This window comes from Cynocephalus volans, chromosome 9, assembly GCF_027409185.1.
Source record: "Cynocephalus volans isolate mCynVol1 chromosome 9, mCynVol1.pri, whole genome shotgun sequence".
In the NCBI taxonomy this organism is placed as follows: Eukaryota; Metazoa; Chordata; class Mammalia; order Dermoptera; family Cynocephalidae; genus Cynocephalus; species Cynocephalus volans.
In genome coordinates, this window is record NC_084468.1 from 101649646 (window position 1) to 101676288 (window position 26643).

Sequence of the window (26643 nt, forward strand, 5' to 3'; positions counted from 1 at the left end):
CTGGGAGGTGGTGGAGGCCCAGCTTGCTGCTAGAGTGTATTGACACTATCCTGGGGCCATTTGAAACATGCCATCTTCTTCCTTGGAGAGCTATCCTGGGGCCATTTGAAACATGCCATCTTCTTCCTTGGGTTGTGGAAGATCAACTTCCTCCTCAGCCCTGCTGAAACCTTGGAGTGGGGGATGCATTTGTTTTTATTGGTGTTAGGCTGAAAAGGGTTTGTATTGGTCAAAGGCCTCTCCGTTTTTCTGCAGCCCCTTTCCCAGCCTTTGACTTTAGTGAAGAAGCTTTTATTGGAGGTTTTATTTATATTTTTGTTTGCTTGCATGTTTTGTTTAGTCTGTGTTTGATACAGTTTGGAGAATTTTGCAGGGCCCTGTCCTGTGTATATGGGAGGCAATAAAAAAACCCCAAGGACCCACTGCTACATTGTTCTTCAAGTCCTGAGTTCCATAGGCAGTTGCTTTCTTCTTTGCACTTTCAGAGACTTCCTATTTTTGTTTCTTTTGTTGTATTCAGAGATTTTTAGATGTATAGCTGAGGACCTAAAAGGAAAGAGGGTAATTCAACTTGGTGGAGCCAGAAGTCAACATGAAGTTTTAAGTAAGTTTTGAGTAAACTTTGTGGCAAGGAAATAAGTACATGGGAAAATTGATGCTTAAAAATTTGGAATAATTGCGAATTTGTGATTTTTTAAAATAATAATTAAAGATCTTTCATTGATTTTCAAATCAAGCATCAGTACTTTCCTAGAATGAACATACCTTTTTAGATATATTTATCTAATATTAATTTTATAAAAAAAATGTTTTTTACATTTCTTTCTGATGAAAACACTGTTTTATTTTATTTATTTATTTATTTATTTTTTGTCTGGAGGCATCATCTTCTTTTCTGAGTTGTTTTTGTTATGGTACAAGTGGATGTGTCAGCTGATTTCAATTAAATTCTACTACATGATTAATTTTTTTCTAAAGAATAAGCTCTGCGGATTTGGTAACAAACTTAAAAAGCAGTGTTACATACGAAGAAAACAAATTTCTTCAAATAAATAATAAAAGTTTGACATGTTTCCTTATTATTGCTGCCAATTTAGAAACAAAGTTTTCTCTTTACTGGAGACTTTATAAAATATATCAGGAAACATGATCTCGAAACATTGTGCACTCTTTTTTTTAGGTGACGTAAAACCATACCTTTTTAATTGAAAATAGATTGCACATTTCTATAAGTATTTCAGTTCTTTTTTTAAAGTTTTACTTTATTATTATGTCAATAGTTTCACCTTATGTATTGATTCTAGCAGTTTAAAATAGAACTTAGTCTGGCATACAGTTTGGGAACCTAATTTCCATCTACGTAATTGACTCATAATGGTAGCTGTGTTGTTATAGGAAATTTGACCTTGTCTGAAGTAAATGCGTTTTTTTTTTTTTTTCTTAAAGCTTTCCTTTATTCAGTGCTGAACAGATTAAAAAGTGATGGTATACTAAGCCAACACTATATATAGGTAGTTTATATGAAGGGCTGATAGAAGCTATATTGCTTTATTTCAGTTTCTCTTTTAAACTCGAGGGTTTAGTGGTCCTTTCTCTGACAACTCAAGTGAGACCAGGGACAAATTTCTAATACAGGGAGAGAGAGAAAATAGAGAAAAGAAAAAAGAAATACATTTGGAGACAAAAGAGCAAATAATAGTCTGGAGGAAAAACCCTTAGTTTTGTACGTTCAAAGCTATTTTTCTATGTATTTCCAATAGGTGGTTGGTAAATAATACTTCCTTTTTATTGTTGATAACTACTATGTAAATGGTTAGTTCTTGAATGATAATAGAAAATTATGATATTCATTATTGATTTAAAAAATTAAAGTACTTAACGTGTTTAATAAAATATAGAATGAGTTAACATGAAACAGGAATATCTGTGGCTTTTTGAAAGAAAGCATCAGAACCCAAAGATTGTTTGACTCTACTCTTGATTCCGTTACACAGTTTATATCTAACCTTAGAAAAAGTAACTTTTCTCTCTTTAATTAAAAAATAATAGATTAAGTTGGCAAGGGAGAGGAGCACGTCTGCAACTCAAGCCAAGGAAGTGAAAATGTACACAAAATCATGCCCCAAGTGCCACCAACAGGTTTCTGTAGCACATAAATCTTGTCCCTGTGGTTACATATGCATTAATAGAAAACTTCTAAAAATAAAACACTCAGAGAAATCATCACCTTTTACAGAAATAAACAGTACCATATCTTTGAAAGATTTGCGAATATTTTTTTTTATATGCATTTAAACTGGAACAGCTAAGTGCAGCTAAGTGCAGCTAAGGCAAGTAGGAACATCAATTCTGTTTTTGGAGAAGGCTCTGTTAGAGAAAGAACTATCTGGTTGTGGTTTGAAAAATTTCATTATGGGGATCTGAATCTGCAAAATGAGCCTTGAGGAAGACCCAAATCTGTTTTAAATGAAGATCAGCTGAGAGCCACGGTGGATGCTAACCCCCAAACAGAAATTCGAGGCCTTGTGGCAGACTTAAGTGTTTCTGCTGCAATTTCTTGACACCTGGCTGCAGGATAAATAATTGGACAAGTGGGTAGGTACCACACAATTTGATGGATGATCATAAACTGAGATGGTTAAAATTTGAAAGAGCAGAGGCTTATTTTGGAGAGGATCATAAGCTTTGATAAAAAATGGGTATTGTATGGTAATTGAAAGTGATCTAATCACTTTCAATTACTTTTGGTGAATTTCCCAATTTTTTTTTTTTCCAACCAAAAAACTTATGGTAACCATATGGTGGTCTGCAAAAGGGATATTTCATTGCTGGTTTTTAACCCAGGTAAAACTAACAGTAGCATCTTATTGTCAAGAAGTTGAAATTCGCATTAAAAATGATCTAAAAATGCATTGATTAGCAGACATGGACCTTTTTCATGACAACATTTAACCACAGACAACCATCACAGCAAAGTTAACTGAACTGGACTAAGAAATTTTGCTCCATCCTTCATACTCACGGGACATTTTTTCAACAGTTTACTATCCTTTTCATCATCTGAAACTCTTTCTAAGAAACAGAATATTTCCAATTTAAGAAGCAATAGTTTGAGGGTTTGAATAAATTTTAACAATGCTAAATTTTATAAACATGGCATGTATCATTTATATTTGAGAAAATTTATCGTTGGGGGAATTCTTATCATTTAGGAAAAGTGGTTAATGCTAACAGTACATATTTTGGTTGAGTAAAGTATTTTTCTCTAAAAAATTATTTAGCCAATATGTTTTCTATATGTTCTAAATTCTGTGATGTTAGTAAAATGTCTTCTTTGAAGACTAAGTGCTTGATAATCTGTAGCACAGTAAGTCAATGAGATTAATATAAATAACAACTAAATCTTTCCTCTCTGCAAGTAATAAGCTACATAGAAAAATAAATTCACAGAGAGGTATTTATAACATTTTAATATAATTCCAATTAATTCACACTCTTAACATTCTCTAAACTTCTCAGTATCCTCTTACCTAAATAAAGATAAAGGTTTAAGAGTTTAGAAGAGGTATTCGTATCCTAAAACTTAGAAGCAAATCTGCTTTTCATATTTTTGATTTATTTTATGTTTCATCTCTGTAATAAAACATCTTAATTTTAATACATGATCTATTTAATATAATATTAAATGAATGATTTCTACAGTCCAATATCCACAAAAAATTGGCAAATTAAAACTAATATATAAAAATAATTATTCACATATTGAAAAAATTCATATTCAAAATTTTCAATAATGTATATAAATAATTAATTCCATTATTTTATTTTAAGTAATACTTCTATTATTTGGTTTGCTATGCTAATATCAAATTAGTGAAACTAGATTTTTTAATTAAATATATAATATTCAATAAATTGCTACCAGGTGCAGGGGTCATCAAAAATCAAAAAGAAGAAATAATCACCTGAGCACAGACTTGACTATGAATTTAAGTTTCAAATAACTAAGTTTTGAACGTAAATGTGCATACACAGATAAATGGTAAACTTTTCTAACTTTTTATTCTTTTTTACAAGAATGGAATCTTAAAATGGTCAAAAATATCAACCACATTTAAAAATAATATACTTTAATACCAAGAAATTATAAAATCAATTTGATGTGTTGCTTACACAAAGGTTTAGCATATTAACACCTCAAATTTTAAGCCTATGTATTCACTTTCATAGCTAAACTCTTTAGAGATATTAAAAAGTAAATTATCTTTGATCATGTTATTGGTTCCTAGATTCTATATCTTTTTTTCTCTGCTTGACAGTAGCAGAAGTAAATGATACTAGAGCCTCACAGTGTGAATTCCTGATTAATTTTAAATTTTGTGAGTATTCTCATTAAAATTTCATTTACTGCTGAAAACCAAAATTTCAATGCAATTATTAATGTAGCGATGGTTTAGATTTATAGCTTGTCTTGAGAAAGTATAACCTTAAAACTAATGTTAAAAAACTATATTCTGCTCTTAAAATAAACCCCTGAAATAGGATAATAGAACAGAAAAACGGTCTTCATTTTGTGAAGGAATTTAAAAAATAGTAAGTATTGGTCATATACATATTCCTTTTAACAACTAATGAACGATGTATTTATGTTATGATTTTCTTATTTTATTAAAGTAATTACTGTCTGCTGTGAGATTCATAAGTGAGAAATAATGAGAAATAGTGTTTAAAATGTAGCAAATATACTTAAGTTGAACATAATTTGCAATTCCTGACTCAGTCCTCGCTCAATATATTTACAGAATGACAGTCCTCAGAAAGTTATCGTAATATAAATTTTCATCTTTCACAAAGAGACATAAACTAGAATAATATTTACATATCTGCTGAAGTTAACTATTTGTTTTTATATACAGTAACATGTATTGAGGTCATGGAACTGAACAGTGCTTTGCATTTGAAAAAATTGGTTGCATTGCCTAACAAATATTTGATTAATGGCTATGGAGATATTTTTTAAATATCAGACATATCCATCTTTAATAAAATTGAAAATTTAGTTTATTTTCTTGCATAAGAGTACTTTAAGAAGCTCATGGAAAAATAGAATTGAAAGATAATACAAATACTTCCATAAACTTTTTAAAGAACCCTCATAACTAACTTCTCCGAATATTAACTATTAACTATTAAATAAATGAACATTTTTACCTTTTTATGTTGTTTTCATTTCGTTTGAGTATTTATTTTTAATTGATATATAATTGTGTATATTTATGGGGTACAATGCACTATTTTGATCTATGTATACATACACTGTAGAAAGATTCACTCTAACTAACATATCCATCACCTAACAAACTTATTATTTTCTTTTGGTGAAAATGTTACAAATGTATTGTATATTTTAGATTTGCTAAAATAATAGATTATTAATGTCGTTCCCTATATTAATTTTATTAATGCCTGATAAAGTGAGTAAAACTACTCAGATCTCAAGAACTATTTTAGTAATTACTTATTTATTCAAGCAACAAGCTCATAGAATTAATATATGTTAAGTAAGCATATGTAAACAAATGCATTATGTAATCATTGACTAAATAGACATGCACACAAATGTTATTCTTAATGCATAAAGTATTTTTAAGTAGTAAGATATTAGAAATGTAAAATTTTATTCTCTGTTCTACTAAGTTCACAACAATAATATATATACTATAAACATTTGGGTAGTTACACCAATTTTCATGACAACAGAAGAGAAAATATTTGCAACTATCAGTGGCTCAGTATGTTTATTTTCTATTAAAATTGCTTAAACTAATTTTAAAATTATTTTCACTCATTTATTTATACATTATTTTCATTTATTTATATATGTCAAGAATCAATGATGTACATATAATAAATTATGAAATAATTGGGATATATTTGAAAGGTGGCTGTGAAATAGTGAATCAAAAAATCTGAACTTGAAAACTCAGTGTGCAGTGGTCCTCAGGGAGACACCAGCAGCTTTCCTTGGTGTTGTTAAAGCTTTCTAGGAGGAGAATCAGCATGCAGGTGAGTGAGTCTCCATTCCCTCTGCATTCTGCCAAGATGCCTGTGTGGGCAGGACGCTTGCTGAGTACTGTGGGATTATGGAGTATCAGTTGGAGGAATCCATTCTCCCTCCAGTGGTTCCCTTTTGAGGAAATGAACGTAAGAGCACACCTTTGGGGGGGAATACAAAATTTGGGGTCAATTATCAAGTTATCAGTTACAAAAGTCTGACAAAAATCAACTCCTTGGACTTTGGGACTCTTGACCCCATCATGTTCAGTGTATCCATTGCTTCATAAAAAACACCGCAAAAGTTAGCAGAAGTTAGTGGCATAAAATAACATGCTTCTTCTTCTTTTATTATTATTATTATTATTATTATTTATTTATTTATTTATTTATTTATTTTTTGGTTTATGGACTTGGGGGGTCAGAAGTTTGAACAAGACAGAGGATATTGCTTGTATCTCCTCCATGATTTTGGAGATTCAGCTAGAAAACTTGCATTGCTGCAGGTGACTCAAAGGCTGGGGCTTAGAATCAAATGGAGTCTTTTTCACCCACACATTTGTTCAGTTGGTGTAATAAAGGGACATACTCCATTTTTGATGTTTGCCTACTCATAGCTTTTATGCTTCATACTTCCCCTTTGCCATTGTGCTCTACATCTGGACAAGTTGATAGGAAAGCAAAGTGTTTTTCTGGAAACTTTGACCACTCTATCTGCAGAGCCTGTCTCCTGTTCATCCAGGTCTGTCCTTCACTGCCGACCCATTCCAAACCACCACACTCTCCCATAGCACACAATAGATGCCTTACATATTCCTTCCTTTCTCACAAGCAGAAAGACACCACAAGCCCTGGCCCATGTGGGAACCCTCACCCTGGCCCCACTTACTGATCACAATAGAATCAGAGACACTCATCCATCTCTTTGCTCAAGACACATGCAGCAGTGTGGGTGCCTTCTCCATTCTCCCAAGAAAGCCACATTATGTGAGTAATAAATGTTTCTGTGCTCTCAGGTGTAGTGTCATCAGTCTCATCATACAAACCACTTTTCTGGGGAAAGGATGGGAGATTCTTCCCTCCATGAGGCATACATGAGGTAACTGTCACATCTCAACTTCTGACCTCAACTGACTCTGCTAGAATGATCCTGTGGCTTTGGCTTCTTGAATGCATGGAGGCCTCAGGTAGTCAGAATTCTTTAATGAGAATACCAGGTTGGAGAGCTATCATACCAGAGAACAAGGCAGAAAATGCATGACTTTTGTCAGAAGTCACATTATATCACTTCTAGTGCATTCTATTAGTTGAATCACTTATAAGCCCACCCAGATCCAAGGAGAAAGATCACAGACCCGTCTTTCAGTAAAAGGCTTGTTAATAATTTACATAATGTTTTAAAACTTCTACACATGGGTTTGGCCTTATATTCATCTGTTGTACCCACAGAGCATGGAATACATCTCTCCATCAAGATATTTCATTATCAGGTAATACCCAGAAAGCTATTGTTCCTGGGATCATTTTTTTTCAAAAAGCTGATAATCTTGCCTGTCTCCGCCAGATTTTATACCTCGCCAGTATTATAACCTTAGAAAACCACCTTCCTCTGATAGTGTCTCTATTTTTTTTACCTCTAAAATTATTTTATTTAACCCTTTTTACTTCATAGAATTGTGTATCTAATACAACAGTATATGTGAAAATGCCCTAAAATCATAAAGTCTTACAACAGTCCCACTGCCAATATCATCCTGAATGGGGAAAAGTAGAAAGCTTTTTCCTTAAAAATGTAAATAAGACAAGGATGCCCACTCTCACCCCTCCCACTTAACATAGTACTGGAAGTACTAGCCAGAGCAGTCAGGCAAGAGAAAGAAATAAAGGGCATCCACATTGGAAAAGACAAAATCAATCTGTCCCTGTTTGCAGATGACATGATCCTATCTAGAGAAAAACCTAAACACTCTACAGATTCTTGGAGTTGATAAAAGATTTCAGCAAAGTTGCAGGATCCAAAATCGATATGCAAAAATCAGTAACATTTTTATATTCCAACAATGAACTAGTAGAAAAACAAAGCAAAAAAGCTATCCCATTTACAATAGTCACTAAAAAAAATAAAATACCTAGGAACAAAGTTAACCCAACATGGGAAAGAGCTCTGTGATAAGAACTGCAAATCACTGTTGAAAGAAATTAAAGAGGACACAAGAAGATGGAAAGATATTCCATGCTCTTGGACTGGAAGAATTAACACTGTGAAAATGCTCGTACTACCCAAAGTGATCTACAGATTCAATACAACCATCAAAACAACAATGACATTCTTTACAAAAATAGAAAAAATAATCCTAACATTCATACAGAAAAACAAAAGACTGAATAGCCAAGCAATCCTGAGCAAATAAATAAAACATAAAACCAGAGGCATTATACTACCTGACTTCATAGAATGATATGATGTGCTGCTGCTAATATCCAATAGGGATATATCTATATATATATCCCTATTGGATATATCTATATATATCTATATCTATCTATCTATATATATATATATATATACACATTTGTGTGGAAGATATTCAAGATATATAATCTGAAGAAGTGTGGCTTTTTTGGGATACCTAGGTCTGGCCTGTCCAAGTTCACCTGGCAAAGGATGTGTGTTTTCTGTGGGCCACATGCAGAAAAGTAGATAGTAGCAGGTTACACTTCTTCCTAGCCTCAGAGGCAATTAGACCTCCACATAAGGCAGCTGGAGGTGGGCAAAGTAATACATAGGAATACAGAAGTCATCTCAAGTTATTCGTTAGAGTTAAGATGTACTAGCTCATGTCGAGAATCCAAAGATAACAGGTAGAGGAGAAAGAAAAAATATCAAAAATAGGCCAAGTCCAGGGAACATTGATCCTTGATGGTATACTTCATAGCCTCCTCCAGAGTTAAAATACACACGTTGAAAAAGGCAAGAGTCAGAGAAGAAAAAGGAAGCTTAAAACTCACCAGTGATTCCAAATATAGGCTTCCTATTTGTAATAGTTATAAGCTGAGGGAAGGAAGAAAATTAATATAGGTCAAATTCAGAGTTTTCATTATTATGTGAAACTGGATATTCTTATTACTGACCTGTTTGGTCAGTTAAATTGACTGTAGTAATTTTTAACTTCTAAGTGTGATTAAAAGAATAATGTGATCAAATTTTCATCCAGGAGGTAGGGGAAAAAATGAACTCACAGATTATTAATATTATAGTAACAATGGGAAGAAAAATAAAATTTCCTCTTAATGATGGCCTGTGAATCTTGCTTGATGAACACAGAATTTTTATACATGCATGTGAACAAATACATCACAATATATGTCAATAGGTAGAGTAGAGTTATACCAATCTATGTATATTTTTCTGTTGCTGGGGCTGTATTAATACCTATGTTTAGAACAATAAACAAGATTTTAGATAGGGAGCTGTTAGGGAAGGTGAAGGGACAAAACAGTTTTCTCCTACAGAAATTTAAACTTTATTTTTTTCTTATTAAATTAAACATTGTTTCATAAATCTATTAGTCCATTTCTGTTACTTATAACAGAAATACCTGGCAGTGGGTAATTTATAAAGAAACAAAATTTATTGCTTACAGTATTGGTGTCTGGGAAGACCAAAGTCTAGGTACCACATCTGGTGGTGACAGTGACACAGGGGTGTCACATAGCATAATATGGTGGAACAGAGAGAGAGGGACTAATCTACTCATTCACTCCCTTTTTAAAGCCCTCCAAACCATGACCTTGACCACCGTTATTAATCCATTCATTATGGCATGGTCCTACAATCTAATCTTCTCTTCAAGGACCAGCCTTTCAATTACCATAATAGAATTTCCCACCCTCAAGAGTTACAGTGGAGATATAAGCTTCAATGAGGTTGGGGGTCAGGGGACTGAGTCTACAGCAGTCTCCTATACTCTTTTCACTATTGTACATTATTTCTTAATAATTACTTATGGATATAGACTTGCTTTTTAAAATCCCAAATATATTCTTGTGATTTATTTTTACATATTAGCCATCTATTATATTTTAAAGTTTTGAAGATGGATCCCCTTAATAAATTTCTATCCTTTGATGTATTTATGCTATCCAGTCTAATTGAAAAAAATTGCTTATTTTATGATAATCACATAATAAACATTATCAAGAAATTGTGTTTGTATTGGTTCTGTTTTCCTTTTTTCTATGTATATTCTGTCATTCTACGTATGAATTAAACTTATTAATTTGAACTTACTATCATAAGTTTGTAACAACTGAGGGAAAATGACTCCTCTTCACAAACTGTGTATTTTGTCTATGTTAGACTGCTAGTTTTCTTCTCTTATGGTCCAAGCGGAATTATTATGTCAAACATTGGTTTTCTCTTAGCAACACAATAGGAGATGGGCTTTAGCTATTCCTGATATTATTAATTATCACAAAGTATCTTAATTTGCAGAGAATGCTTCCACAGATTCAATTGGTTAATGACATTTTAAAATCCAAAATGTTGAAAGTCACTAACATGTAATCAAAATATTGAAAAAATAATAAGTAAGATAAACACATTATTAATCAAAGAATAGTAAGACATTTAAAAATTCGTTTACAATATAGATTGTCAACTAAATTATCTCTAATTACTGGCTTAGCAGGGTTTGAACTCTGCCTTATTTCAGCCATTAAAAATGCACTTGCTAGGAGTTGCCCAACACCACACTATACAGTTGTAGATTTTCTCTTTTATTTCACTATATACCAGCCAACACCTGTGGAATGCTCTTCCCACTTCATGATTTGAATAAATGTTCTGAATGACAGCAGTCCCCAAGCCACTTACAAAGGATATTAGTAGCTTTAGAGTTTATAAGAGAAATGAATATTAGAAAATTATTAAAAAGAGGGAGGTTTAAAATAATGACAATATTATATAGCCATAGTATTACTTTAAATCATTTTATTAAGTGATTATTTCATTTTAATATCAGAATTATAGCTTAAAGATATTTCAATTATTTAAATAAAAATACACTTCAAATTCCTATTTCAGAATTGGAGGACTAATATCTCACTACTTTAATAAAATACACTTCTCTTTGGAGTAATAAAATTTACTATCATTTGCCTGCCATCCTATTTATTTATTTTGCTAGTGTCACTTTTATTTATCATCATATTCATCATTGTGGTCTTTGCAATAATGCATTAAGAATAAATAACAGGCATTAACATTAGGAAGGAAAAAAAACCCTTTATTTGCAAAGGATATGTTTTTGATCACAGAAAATCATAAAGATCTTTCTAAAAATCTTTTAGAACTAATAAGTGAATTTAGCAATTTTGCAGAATACAAAGAGAATATTTGAAGGTCAATTGTATATTTGTACATTAGCAATAAAATATTACAGAATGAAATAAGAATATCATTTGTGATTGATTCAAAAACCCTAAAAATTTAGGAATCTGAAGATTTTTTATCTAAGTTTGGGAAGTAAGGGTTGTGTATGGGGGAGAGTTCATATATAAAATAAATTTTAAAAGAATGGAAAAGGCACTGTCAGAGGCGAGTACAAAATAAACTAAGATATTGACACTGGAAAGTGTAGGGAATGTTCAAAGATCTCATTTTACGCATAAGTCAATTTGATAATAAACTTTAACATAAAACTATTAAGATTTAGAAGAAAACATAGACTGTCTTTCCAATTGTGGGGTAGGCCAAGCTTTCTTAGAACACAGAAAGGGGGAACCGTAAAACAAAAAATAATTTGATAAGTTAGACTCCAATATAATAACATTTTCAGCTTATCAAAAGATGCAGTTGAAAACATAGTTACGACATATTAGGAGAGAAAAAAATCTACAGCACATAAATGGGAATGTCTGACAGAAGACCCGAATTCATATAAAGACTCCCATAGATCCATATTTTTAAGAAAAATGGAAGAATGGGCAAACTATGCGAAACACTTCTGAAAAAAGATATGTGAATGTCCAATAAGCACATGAATAATTACTCTACATTATTAGTCATCTGGAAAATGAAAATTATGTCTATCATGAGATACAAATAAATGAAAAAAGAAAGAGCAAATCCTTAAAAATTAAGGAGGATGTGGAGCAAACAAAACTCTTTATGTTATTGAGAGAAATATAGATATACTATAACAGCTCTGGAAAACTGTTTGGCATTTTCTTTATTTAAACATCCCACCATATGATCCAGCAATTGTGCTCTTAAGTATTTATTTAAAATAACTAAAATATATATATACTCAAAAGCCTTGAAAAGAATGTTCATGGTAGTTTCTTCAATATAAGAAAAAAATCTATAAGTAATCCCAATATTCATCAACAAGAGAATGAATAAACACATTGTATTATATTACCATCTATGCAATGAAAAAAAGGAGCAGACTATTGATTTGTGCAATAACATGGATAAATCTTGAAAATATTATGCTGAATGAAAGAAGCCAGAGAGGCAAAAGGATAGTCTGTATGATCCCATAAATATGAAATCCAAGTTTATGCAAGACTAATCTATGTTAGTAGTAATCAGATCAGTCATTGCTCTTTGTCGAGAAAAAGGGTATGAGAGAATTTTCTGGTGTCATGGAAAAATTGTGTCCTAAAATGCATTTGTCAAAACTGACTGAATATTACACTTAAGAGCTAAGTGCTTAACTGAATGTAAATTATACTTTGACTAAGAGAGAGAGAGACGCTCTGAGTAAATGGTAAGTAATGCAAAATGAACAAAACATATATTTTTAAAAAAGCACCTGAAAAGCCCTTTCATCAAAGAGCAAAATATTTTTGGCCAAATATTATTATTCGGACTTATTAAAAATGTCTATGCCAAATTCTTTATCAACTCAACTTAGTCTAAATAATTGGGAAAACAATACTTAGTAGAGACGTTAAAACCTTAGTTTTATATTCTAATATATTTATAAGTGACAGCTAAATCTAAATTTGAATCAAACTTTTTTTTCTTGAGGAGAAGTGCTTTGTTATTTTATCTAAGAACCCCAAAATGCTTTTGAATTATTAAATTTCTATTTGTTAAATGCCCCTATTTACAGACTACCACGTGCTTCAGATCATCAGGGTGTTATACAGGTTATATTATAGGAAATTCAAAAAATTGTGGAAATTAAACAATACTTTCCTAAATAAACAATGGGTAAAAAAAAAATCACGAGGAAATTAGAGAGTATTTTCAGATAAAAATCAAAGAACAACAAATAAAAATTTATACAATGCAGGGCTCATGCAGTACTTAGAATAAAATTTATACTTGTAAACACATATTAAAAATAAGGAAAATCTCAAAGCACTAATGCAAAATTTTACCTTAAGAAAACAGAAAAAGAAGAGCAAAGTAAACCAAAAGCAAATATAAGTAGGAAAAAAACAGAGATCACAACAGAAATATATGAAACAGGGAATTAAAAAATAATAGAGAAAAAGTCTCCACTGAGTGGGTCTGTCGTCACTGGAGGGCAGATCAGCTGTCCATGCTGTGCCACAGTGTTCCCCCAGGGGACAAATCTCCCCCACCCCCTGTACTCCAAACACTTCCCATGGGGTGGGCCCTGTGCTGGTCTGTTGTGATGACTAACTGGCCTTTGAGTGCCTCCTTTTCTCAGTTTCTGTGGTCCCTCACCCATATGTGTGTACACTGGAACCATGCCAGTGATTTTGCTGGCCTAGGGGCCACTAAGGCCATTCTCTCCCCTGAAGTCTCCAAGCAACTTTACACAAAGGGCACAGCTGTGGTTTTTGCCAGCTCTTGCTCTGTGTGCTCACCAGGGCCATCTTGAAATAGCCAGGTCCGGAAACAGTAGAAATGGTCCCTTCTTTCTCTCATTGTAGCTTCTTCTGCCCTCGCAAACTCCATAGGTCTCTCCTCTTCTTCCTCTGAGCTTTAGCAGCCCCAGCTTGGCAGTCTTTGCTTTGCATTAGCTGTAAATTGGTTGATTGTGGAAGAGGTTGATGCTGGGGACCATTTATTCCCTAGAACATGGATTTTAATTGAGAAGATAATTTGAATTGGGGATCTTTGAGCCTCCTGGATCTGAAGGTCCAAGTCTCTCCTTATACCTGGAAAGTTTTCTATTACTATTTCATTGAATAGGATTTCCATGCCTTTTTCTTTCTCCTCCCCTTCTAGAACACCCCTGCTTCAAATGTTTGTATGCTTAAGTTGTCTGCTAGCACTCTTAGATTTTCTTCATTTTTAAAAATTCTTTGTGTGTGTGTGTGTGTGTGTGTGTGTGTGTGTGTGTGTGTGTGTGTGTCTGCCTGGGTTATTCCTAAGAGACTATCTTCAAGATTAGAAATTCTTATTTCTGCTTGTTCTAGCCTGCTGCTTAAGGTATTTGTTGTATCTATCTATGTATCTATGTATCTATCTATGTATCTATGTATCTATCTATGTATCTATCTATCTATCTATCTATGTATCTATCTATGTATCTATCTATGTATGTATCTATCTATCTATCTATCTATCTATCTATCTATCTATCTATCTATCTATCTATCTATCTATCTATCTATCTATCTATGTATCTATCTATCTATCTATCTATCTATGTATCTATGTATCTATCTATCTATCTATCTATCTATCTATCTATCTATCTATCTATCTATCTATCTATCTATCTATCTATTTTGTTGAGTGAATCTTTCAGTTCCATGAGTTCTGCTACATTCTTTTTTAATGTATTGATCTCTTTTTAAGTCATTTCAAATGTTTCCTGCTCCATAAAATCTAGTATTTGAGAATTACTGCATTCTTTTGGTGGTTTTGTATTTTCTTGGATTCTTGCATTTCTAGTATCTCTAGGTAGATGTCTGGTCATCTGGTAGAGCAGTGTCTACTTCTGTTACTCTGGAGTGGGCTTCAAGGACAGAGACATCTTCATCTTTTTCTGATCTCTGCTGGTGACTTTCCTTGTGTCAATGCAGTCAAGCATGTGGCAGGCCACTTGCGCAGCAGCTGTGGCTACTTCTGTGGAGTTGAGCCACCTTTCGCAGCAGCCATGGCTGTAGTGGTGTCTGTGGTGGGCCACCCATGCAGAAGTATGTTTTCAGCATGCTCCTTGACTGTTTCTGGGTAGGGGATACTACCCTTGGTTCCTGCTTAGGGTGCCAGATATACTCTGCTGCTTGCCTGATTCCAGGCAGAAGAGTCTGCCCTCAGCTCCTGCCTAGGACCCTGGTTGTGCTCTGTGCCTGTAATATTTATTGTTGTAAGTGAGCCCTTAACAGGGGATCTAAAAGGTAATAATAATTAAAAAGGCAAAGGAAAGTTGTTTAGAGTGATGTAAAATGCTGTCAAATTGATTCATGAAATAGTATTAGAATAAGGCTCTGTTCCAAATGAACAAATGTCAGGATTATAAGAAAACCAAATAGGTCACAGTGATCATTCTAATACAATATTTGTAACATAATGTAATAATTTGAAAAGTACAATTGTCAGCAGTTGTGAAATATAAGGCAAAAACTTGGTAGGTAGAAAAAAAATATTTTCAGAATGATTAGATATATGAATAAATTCTATTTATATTTTTCAAAACTGAATACTTAAATCCACATCTCTATTTATATATATACCCATTTATTATTTTGCATATATTCAATCATTAAGTTATTAAATGGAATCCTTACTATGTGTCAATTATAAGTTTGTTGGCTATTTGAGATGCAAAGTTGAATTTGTTTCCTCAATTTTATTTTCAATGTGTGATTTCATGTGGTATAAAACAGAAATTTCCACACTGTTCTGGTCAAATAGCATTAATTTATACCCTGAGGAAATTCCATTCTCAGTATTTGTACTTCAGAAGGAATTGTGGTCACCCACCAGGTTCAGCTATGGGACTTAACTTTCAGGGAAACTTATGTTTCCTTCAAATGCATTTTAAATCTATTTCCAAAGAATTAATACAAAAGAAATTCACTTTGGAAAGAAATATATATTAAAAAATCTGTATGATTTATATGTGCCTCTTTTGCTTGTGCATTCCTCAAGTTCCACCTATGTAAGGAAAATGTAGGTTATCATTATTCACATGCAACATCAGGTATATAAATTAGAATAACAGAAAAGAGTGAAGACCATCAAGGTCAATTTCCTTACCAATGCTTACATTAGGCTATTAGGTTTAATCTATTTTTGTAATTGTTTTATCAGTGCTCTGTAAGCTCAATGATCATTTGTACATAAATATACACACACTTACTTCTACATATTACTCCAGGTACTTTTTAAAAAACTAAACTGTAATTGAATATCCTATAGAAACATTTTATGTTAAATTTATTACAAAATTTGTTTCTTCTTAAATTGACCTCCACATAGCTAGCTTGATGTGAAAATGGAAGTTATGTATGCAGAATATAAAATTATTTTAATATGAAACAAGATTCAAAAAGGATTTCTTACTGCCGTGTTTGAGGAAATAGAATAAAATGAACATATATTATGTTAAAAATGAAAGCATGTCATCAAAAAATCAGGAGCCGTTACCACACCTACGTGTCTAAATATATATCTGTCAATAAAATGCTTTACTGAGCCAGAATACCTCACAATCAACACTGAAATCTAAACATCAGGGTTTGTCGAACTAGCTTCCAATGTATGCAAATATTTCATCACCATAAGACTGACATGCTTTCAGATATGAAAAACATGTTTGACATTCAGTAACATTTTAGGAATATCAACTAATATATTGCAATTCTACATAACGTTAAGATAAAAATAATGCTTGCAAAATAGATCAGTATTTCTAGTAATGTTCCCTTAAAAGTGTTTTCATGATTTGAATAAAATTCCTACATTTATGGATTGAATAAGTTAAATGAGGAACAGGAAAATGTTTACATATATACAATACACACGTACACACAAAAAACTTTCTTATATCCATCTTGTGTTTGTCTTAGAATAATATTTCAGTTATGCTGGCCTCGCCATTAGTTTTAGTGTAATATTTTGAAGGTTCAAATATGTCCTTATGCATATGTGATGATCTTATGGTCAGTAAGCCAAAATAATATTGGAATTCCCATTGAAAATTCAGATCGAAAAGCATTTTCTAAAAGCTTCAGATTTCCCTTAAAATAAAATTTTAGCCACATTAAAACACATACACACACACTCACACCTTGTAAACAATTCTCTCTCTGATATAACCAGAATACTTTTCTATATCTTCCTTATTTAGTAGCAACTTTCTACTAGGCAAATCTATCCATTTATCATTGTGCCTATCCATCAGACATCAAAGTTCACATATTAAGATGAACTTGTTTTAGTCATTTAAATATGTCAAAAAATGTTTTGCTTTTCTAGTTTTCACAGAAGCCAGAATTGACAATTCTCATATACTCCCATTAGAAATCCTCCGTAATGAATGCAGCATTAAAATGCCCTGTTGAATGCCCTGCTGTAGAGGTTACAAATATTTAGCTTCATTTTCCGTTATCTTGTCAAGGCAAAATGGGTATAGTACTGCCCTCATTGTTGAATTGTACATTGTACCGGGCCTGCAGTGTGACCTAAAACTAATATTGACCATGATGACTAATTAAGAGAGGCATGCACTTTATCTCTTATTATATTATCATCTTATTTTTTAATGTATAATTTTTAAATCAATTTTTATTCAGATTTTTAAAAAAATTTTAGACTAGCAGCAATTTAAGATATAAATGTCATTTTTAAAGGAAATGTAGCATAGCGTTTTGTTTCTGAAGAGTGTACAATGTCTGATTTACAATAGTGTAAAGCAAATAAAAACAGGAAAATATGTAGTGCATGTATATTAGTCTTTGTGCCAGATTCTCTTATTCACATATGATAACTAATTAATTTTGGTGATGTAGGTCATATTTTTCTTAATTTATATATGAACAAATTATAGCTCAGAGCATCTAACTAACTTTCCCAAGGTTATGCAGCTAGTACAGTGGTCTGACTGAGTATATTTGTTTTTACACAACACTATGGTGCCCTAGAGAACACATGTTGTCCAAATGTATATACGGTTCTCTTAGTACATAATCACATAGTCAGTACAGCGCAAGTAAATATACGCATATAAATATACGGTGGTCTCTATAAAGACTCTTACACTTTTGTTTATATGTTAATCTAATTTGGTTTAGGATTTTTCAGAAATGACTTTTTAATGACAGAAAGAAAAAAATATTGTTCCATATACTCCAAAGCTATCCACTAATATGAATCATAGTGTTTATAGTCAGCAATGCTTATTCTCTGACTGACATGTATAAACCTAATACATATTTTTTGATATATAAAGAGACAATATGATGTAATAGAACAGGCAGAGGTGGTGGTGGATCTGCCACTTGCCATTTGGGTGATTATCAGTAAATCACATAGTCTCCCTCAGCCTAGCAATTACCACTTATAAAATCAAAACACTAATGCCTGCCTTTCAATGTGAGCTGACATTTCACATTGTGTATTACAGTTGCTTCATGCATGTTACTTATGAAACTACTTCAAAAAGTTTATGGAAAGATTTGCATTATTTTTTAATTCAATTTTCCCATGAACTTCTTGAAGTACCCTCCTGCTGTTATCCCGTCATCATCATCATCATCACCACCACCATCATAATTATCAACAGTAACTATTATCATTGATCAAAAAAAAAAAAAATCTAGCAGTAGCCAGGGTTTCTGGTATGACAACATATTCTCATTTCTAGATGCCTGTGGCAGACATGTAGTATTCTGAGTAACCCAGCAATTATATTGCTAAAAGAGACAGACTGTTTGCTTTGGTCATATTTTCATTTTAACAAGGACCACATCTCACACTTGATAGAACATTTAACTTTATTAATTACTGTTAACTTTCCTAACTTATCTTCACAATATCATGTTAATTTTATAGGAGAAAGTGTTATAAACCTTTATAAGGAGTGAACAGAGGCTCATAGAAGTGAAATTTACACTATAATTCTCTATTGCTACAAACCCAGGAGCTAGGTTTCTTTCAAGAGTTTGTGTTCACATCATCATCAACCACTAGACCTATCAATATTCCTATTCTTCTCCCTTTGTATTCCTCAGAGATTACAAGTACAATTTAAATACACTGATAGTGAAGTATTAATTTTTTCTATGATCTGCATGCTATGCCTAAACTAACACACATGTAGCACATGGATAGATTAAATCTCAGTTTTCCTCAGCTTTATGTGAGGAATGGCCTTCCCCAGATATAAATGACTAAAACAAAGGACTGCTTGGCTCAAGTGTTAAATTGTTTCATTTTTCCTTTGCTCCTTTTTTGGCTCTGAAAATTAGCTTCTCCACAGATTATCTGTTCAGTTTTGCTGATTTTCAGATCGCTAGGTTTCAAATGTATTTAATTATGCTCTCTTATCTGTAAAACATTTTGGCATGTACCCCAATATATATTAGTGTATTTATTTATAAATTATAGTAACTACACTCATTATAAATTATTTTGTACTTTAAAATATTTCTTTTAATTTAAGAAAAACATATACTAATAAAATTCTATGACTTTCTTGTTGGATCTTAACAAGTAGTCTTTGTGCTTTCTAGTATTCACATTTTTCTCTTTGAGACTACTGTCTAAAATGCAGCAAATAATAGACTCACTGAAATGTAATCTTTTCACTCTCTGATCCTTATTGGGTCCATATGGTTGTTCAATTGTGAGGTGTTGAAGAACAGGATTTGGTTTCAGTCAAAGTCTTCTAAAATGGTCTGAAAACATCAGCCTTACTGAAGCTACTAACCCAATTTGCTAAAATTAATAGCAATGTATGTTTTTAATATTTCACCAATGAAAGCAAAATTTATAGAGTTTTATGAATAAAGAAACAATACTAGATTAGTTGGTTTATAATTATATGGACATTTCACGTTTTAAATATTTATTACTTTCTTTCTGCTTTTTAAAAAATTTACGTTGTCATACACTATCATGTGATAGAGATACTTAGTACTTGCGGTTTTTTGAGCTTTTGTACTCTACCTAGAATAGTGCCTTCAAAGGAATACTTACATAATAGTTGCTAAGTCATTCACTAGAATTATTCAAAACATTATCACATTTGAAAACCTCCTTAATTTTCATTTATGAACTAATACAAATAGTCAGTATCAGTGTAACCTGCAATAGATAATGTGTGCAAAAAGTATTTTTGAAGGGTTGAATGACTTCTCAAATATTATTTCCCATTACAATATTAGGGGAAGTTATTGTCTTTTATTTTTCCATTTCCCATACAAAAAGCTAATTCCTCCAATTTCTGTTGCATATTTTACCATCATTGGTATTTTAGTCATGATTAGGTGTGATTATATATTCACGAATTTCACAATGTTTTCCTTATGAAGAAGGGCATTCCTCACAGTAAATGATGTCATCATGTGTTCTGAGTCCTACTTAGACAGCTGACTTGCCAGTGTGGTTGCTCAGGGATATGGTCTGGGCACATAGTCAGTATTCTACTTTCTGATGACATTAATGCCATATATTCCACTTTTTAGTATTGTAGAAAATTTATAATCTCACAAGACAGCTGATTTAGACTTGATAATCTTTTAAAATAACAATGATTTATAAGTCATGTTTGCATGGACTCTGGAAAAACTTTATATAAGTCCCTCTAATCATAGATTTTGGTTTCTTAATTGTGAAAAACGATAATGCCTACATTGTAATGTTCCTGTGAAAATTACTGAAATAGGATGAAACAAGGCAAATAGTATTGACTTCAGTAGTGGTAGTAGAACAAGTATAAGAATTACATCAGAATTTTTTCACAAACTACACAAGCAAGAAAAAGAGTTGAATAAAATATTTAAAGTGTTAAACAGGAAGAAAAGAAGGAAGGAAGGAAGGAAGGAAGGAAGGAAGGAAGGAAGGAAGGAAGGAAGGAAGGAAGGAAGGAAGGAAGGAAGGGCAAGAAAGCTTGCTCCTAACTTTGCATTTTGTATCCAACAAAACTGAAGGAGAAATAAAGATTTAGATAATCAAAAACTGATCGAATTTGTTGACAGTGCTTTGCATAAAATGTTAAAAGTTCTTCAGAGAGAAGGAAAGTTTAATAGGGTAGAAACTTGGATCTACTTAAAGAAAGGAAGAGCAGCAAAGTAAAGAATATATGAAGGAGATACAAAAGAAAACTGGATATTCAATACAGTTTGAGAGGCACTAGTCTCAACTAAGAGTGAAGAAAAAGATACTGCCCTGTGGACGCCAGTCAGCTCTACCTAAGATCAGCAAAACTTGAGATTAAGAAACAGCCTGTGCTCTTGAAATCAGAAGAGAATGTGATCGTACGGGCCAGCCCCATGGCTCAGTAGGGAGAGTGTGGTACCACAGGATCCTATGTAGGGATGGCCAGTGCGCTCACTGGCTGAGCGTGGTGTGGACACCAAGTCGAGGGTTGCTATCCCCTTCCCAGTTAAAAAAAGAAAAAGAGAATGTAATTATATTACAGTGAGTTTCATTTTTCCTTTTCCTTTATGTTGAAATAGCTCTCGTTTCTTATTGTCTAAATGTAATATTAAGCAAAAAAAAAAAAAAAAAGGAATTTGGTGATATTATAGTGTTTCAATCTTATAATTACTTACGTGAAAATTTTAAATGTTTCAACCTATTATCTCCTTAATACAGAGGTAATATTATAGTAAGAGACAGACATATCTGGAAAACAATAAATACATTCACAATACATTCATAATATACAATTCTGTGTAGTATCCAAATTTATTCTTCATGTTATTTTAGATTATTTTCAGGTGATCAGGTAGATATATTTAAAAAGCTTCTGCACAGCAAAGGAAATGATCAATACATTGAAAAACATCCTACAGAATGGGAGAAAACATTTGCAAAATATGCATCTGACAAGGGATTAATATCCAGAATATACAAAGAGCTCAGACAACTTAACAGCAAAAAACCCCAAATAATCCAATTAAAAAATGGTCATAGGAGCTGAAAAGATGTTTCTCAAAGGAAGACATACAAATGGCAAACAGGTATATGAAAAACTGCTCAACATCGCTAATCATCAGGGAAATGCAAATCAAAAACAGTTTGAGATATCACCCTCACCATAATCAGTCTATTATAAAAAAAAAAAAAAAAAAAACAGAGAATAACAAATGCTGGTGAGGATGTTGAGAGAGAGAAACCCTCCTGCACTGTTGATGGGACTGTAAATTAATACAACCATTATGGAGAACAGTGTGGAGGGTCCTTAAACAACTACAGACAGAACTTCCATATGATCCAACAATCCCACTCCTGCAGATATATCGAGAAGATTGGAAAACATCAGGTCAAAGGGATACCTGCACTCCCATGTTTATCACAGCTCAGTTTACAATAGCCAAGAGTTGGAACCAACCTAAATGTCCACTGATGGATGACTGGGTAAGGAAATTGTGACATATATACACAATGGAATACTACTCAGCCATAAAAAGAATGAAAGTCTACTATTTACAACATGGATGAGCCTGAAGAAAATTATCCTAAGTGAAACAGCTTAGGTACAGAAAGAGAAATACCACATGTACTCACTCACAGCTGGGAGCTGAATCCATAAATGAACAAATGAACAATAAAGAGAGACAGAGAGAACGAAAGAAAGAAACAACCATCACAGTAATACATTGAACTTTTAGAAAACTAGAAGTGGGAAAGGGGAAGTGGGGGGGGCTAATGAGGAATTGGTTAACGGACACAAAGAATGATTTTGTATTGTAATGATGAATAAGCAGACTGTACTGATTTAACCACCACACATTCTACACATTTATTGAAAATCAACATTGTACCCCACATGTTTGTATAATAAAAAATAAAAATAAATTAAAATAAATTAAAAAAATAAAGTATTCTGATTTATATGGTATTTGAAAAGATCTTTGGAAATCTTTTTTGGTTTTTTTTGATGGATGTTCATGTTGTCCATTTGCCTTTTTGGGGGGGTTATGAATATTCATGAGATAAAAAGCTGATTGTCACCCCTCGTGCCCATAATGTGAAGGCCAGATTCATACTGGCAGCATACCCAATACCACAAATTGCATTTGTACCCCATGTCCGCCACCCCATTATCCCCAACCTCCCTCTCCCTCCTCCTTTTCCCCCAACTCTACTTTGTAGCCCAAGGAATGTTCTCCCCCTCTGCAAGTCCTACGCACTACTGTGGTCTTTCCTTCCTTCCTTCTTTCTCTCTTAGCTCCCACATGTGAGTAAGTACATGTGGTATTTAACTCTGGGCTTTGCTTATTTCACTCAACATAAGTTTCTCCAGGCTCATCCATGTTGTTGCAAATGGGAGTATTTCATTCTTTTTTATGGCAGACTAGTATTCCAAGGTGTATATGTACCACAGTTTCCTTATCCAATCATCCATCAATGGACATTCAGGTTGGTTCCATGTCTTGGCTGTTGTAAACAGAGCAGTGATGAACATGGGAGAGCAGGTATCCCTTCGACATGATGAATTCCATTCCTCTGGGTATAAACCCAGAAGTGGGATTGCTGGATTGTATGGAAGATCTATCTGTAGTTGTTTAAGAAACCTCCATACTGTTTTCTATAGTGGTTGTACAAATTTACAGTCCCACCAACAGTGTAGGCATGTTCCCTTCTCTCCACACCCTTGTCAGCATTTGTTATTCACCGTCTTTTTGATTATAGCCAGTCTAACTGGGGTGAGGTGGTATCTCAATGTAGTTTTAATTTGCACTTCCCTGATGACTAGATATGTTGAGCATTTTTTCACGTACCTGTTGGCCACTTGTATGTCTTCCTTTTAAAAATGTCTATTCAGCTCCTTTGCCCATATTTTAATTAGTTTATTTGCTTTTTTACTGTATAATTGCTTTCTTGAGTTCCTTGTATATTATGTATACTAATCCCTTGTTGGATGCATAGTTAGCAAAAATTTTCTCCCATTCTGTAGGTTGTCATTTCATTCTGTTGATTGTTTCCTTTGCTGTGCAGAAGCTTTTTAGTTGGATATAGTCCCATGTGTTTATTTTTTTCTTTTACTGCTTGTGCTTTTGGGCTCATGTTCATAACGTCTGTGCCCAGACCAATTTACCTCAAGTTGCGTGTTTTGCTTATATAAAATGCATCATATTAATATTTGTGAGAAAATTGATTAGGGAATTTTTAGTAAATAAACTCAAAATAAAACAAAAATATCACTGCACTACACACTGGTAGATATCTGCAAATCTCAGAAACATTAGAATATTATTCACAGTAGAATACATCATGTTATTATAATATGCCAAGAAATACAATTTCATTAAGGCAATATCATAGAAAATAATTCAAATTCAGACTTGAAATAATTCAGATTTCCTGAATTATTTTCTATGATACTGCTTTAATGAAACTCTATTTCTTGGCATATTATAATAACATGATGTACTCTACTATGAATAATATTCTAATATTTCAGATATTTGCATGTATCTACCAGTGTGTAGTGCAGTGATGTTTATGTGTTTTATTCTGGGTTTATTTATTAAAAATTCTCTAATCCATTTTTTCATAAATATTAATATGATACATTTTATATAAGCAAAATGAGCAACTTGAGGTAAATTAAGTAACATAGATTATAAAATAAAATAATGAGATCTTAACCTTTGATTCACTGGATAGAATATGGTAGAAGGTTATATTTTTATTAAAATCATGAATCTTGTTGATGACTTATTGAACACTCTAGGTGCCCAGTGCATGATGAAAATTGATCTCAGTGGCCCCTTTGTTTTACTTTAAATAATTCTATTGAGCATCATCTCTTTGATGAGACAAAATAATTATTTTTCACCAGAAGTGGCATTTATGACATTGCAGGGGATGAGATTTATTACTAAAATTTATTTTTAAAAGACTTAAAATATTGATTTTAAAAATGTGTATTAATTTATTTTTATAAGTTAATTTACCCTTTTCCATGTACTAATAACCATCGGATAAAGAAGGGTCATGAAATAATATTTTTGCTGGCGGGAACACAGAAGTTCACTCTAGCAAATGTCATGTTGCTAATCTGTGAACCTTCATTACCTCCAGGGAGAGTAGAATTTTAAAGCTAGCACACAGTCATATACATTTAATTAGATGCTTTCTAAATTTATGCTTTTGTGCTATTCAGGACATCTTTAATTAATATACCTCTTCATGGCATATCATTTAGTCTTACATTCTATTTAAATTTTTCATAAAGAAGAAAAACAAATTTCTTCAACTAGTTTCTCAGAATAAGCAAACATATGTTTTGCCCCTTAGCCTCATTCTGGAATGAAACATTTCTTAGAATTTCAGAAATTTCTAATGGTTGATGAGACTATTTTAATTATCTTTACTCATAGTATATGTGCAGCACAGGTGATACAGCATGATTTTTGGCAAATGTCTCTTCCATCTCTTAAAGAAAACAAAATGATGTGGAAATTATTGAGTAAATTAGCTGGACTAGGAACTAAAATTAATGGGTTGATATCAGCATAGGAAAAACTTCAGTGTTTTTTACAGGATTCTTTCCTTGTTCCTGTCCTGGTCAATATAGTTATCAGGAAGATGAAGGCACCGATGTCGTGCCCCTTAGCTTTGTCTCTCACACAAAGTTTAAAACCTAGTGCCACAGTGATATCCCACCAATATATAAGTTCTTCAATTGCAGGGATTATTTTTCTGGTATGTAATTTGTTGTATCCCTGTGGTCTTTTGTTGAATTGATTAATTAATCTGCAAGAACAATGAGGAATATAAAGGGACTGGATATATGTCATATAACTAGTGATAAAAGGAACTTAAATATTATATTTTGCCTCAAGGAGAAAAGATGTAGAAGAGCATTATATTTATCCCACAATATCCAGAATGTTGTTTATTAAAAGAGTGATCACACTTTTTCTGTTGATCCACTCTAGGTGGTTAACAGCTTCAGAAAGGCAGTTTATTTATATATTTATTTTTATATTTTTAAAAATTTATTTTGCAAGACAGTTTATTTTAACATGAGGAGACATTTTCTAAAAGGGTGCTCTAAAAAATTGCAGAGCTGCCTTCTATGTTTATAAATTACTTATTACTATTTGTCACTCTAGGAGAGGCCCCGGATTAGACACTGTTAATACTCTTTAAGCAGTGAAAGATAAAAAAACTTTTTGTACTTAAATTATATGGTTATATTACAGTCTTACAAAATATCAAACTCCATCAACACATCAAACAGGTATTGATATCATGAACCCAATGATAAGAATGTTTCAATTAAATTATAGTTTTGGGATCGTAATTACTTAATTAAACACCTTGTTATATTTTCAGTATTTTTCTCACATTATAGTTATTAAAATATTTTCAGCTGCTTCCTATAGTATATTAAAACTAAGCATGGAGTAATTGTTTTGAATATTGAAAAACAATAAGCAGAATAAAAGTAAATTTAATATAATAAAACT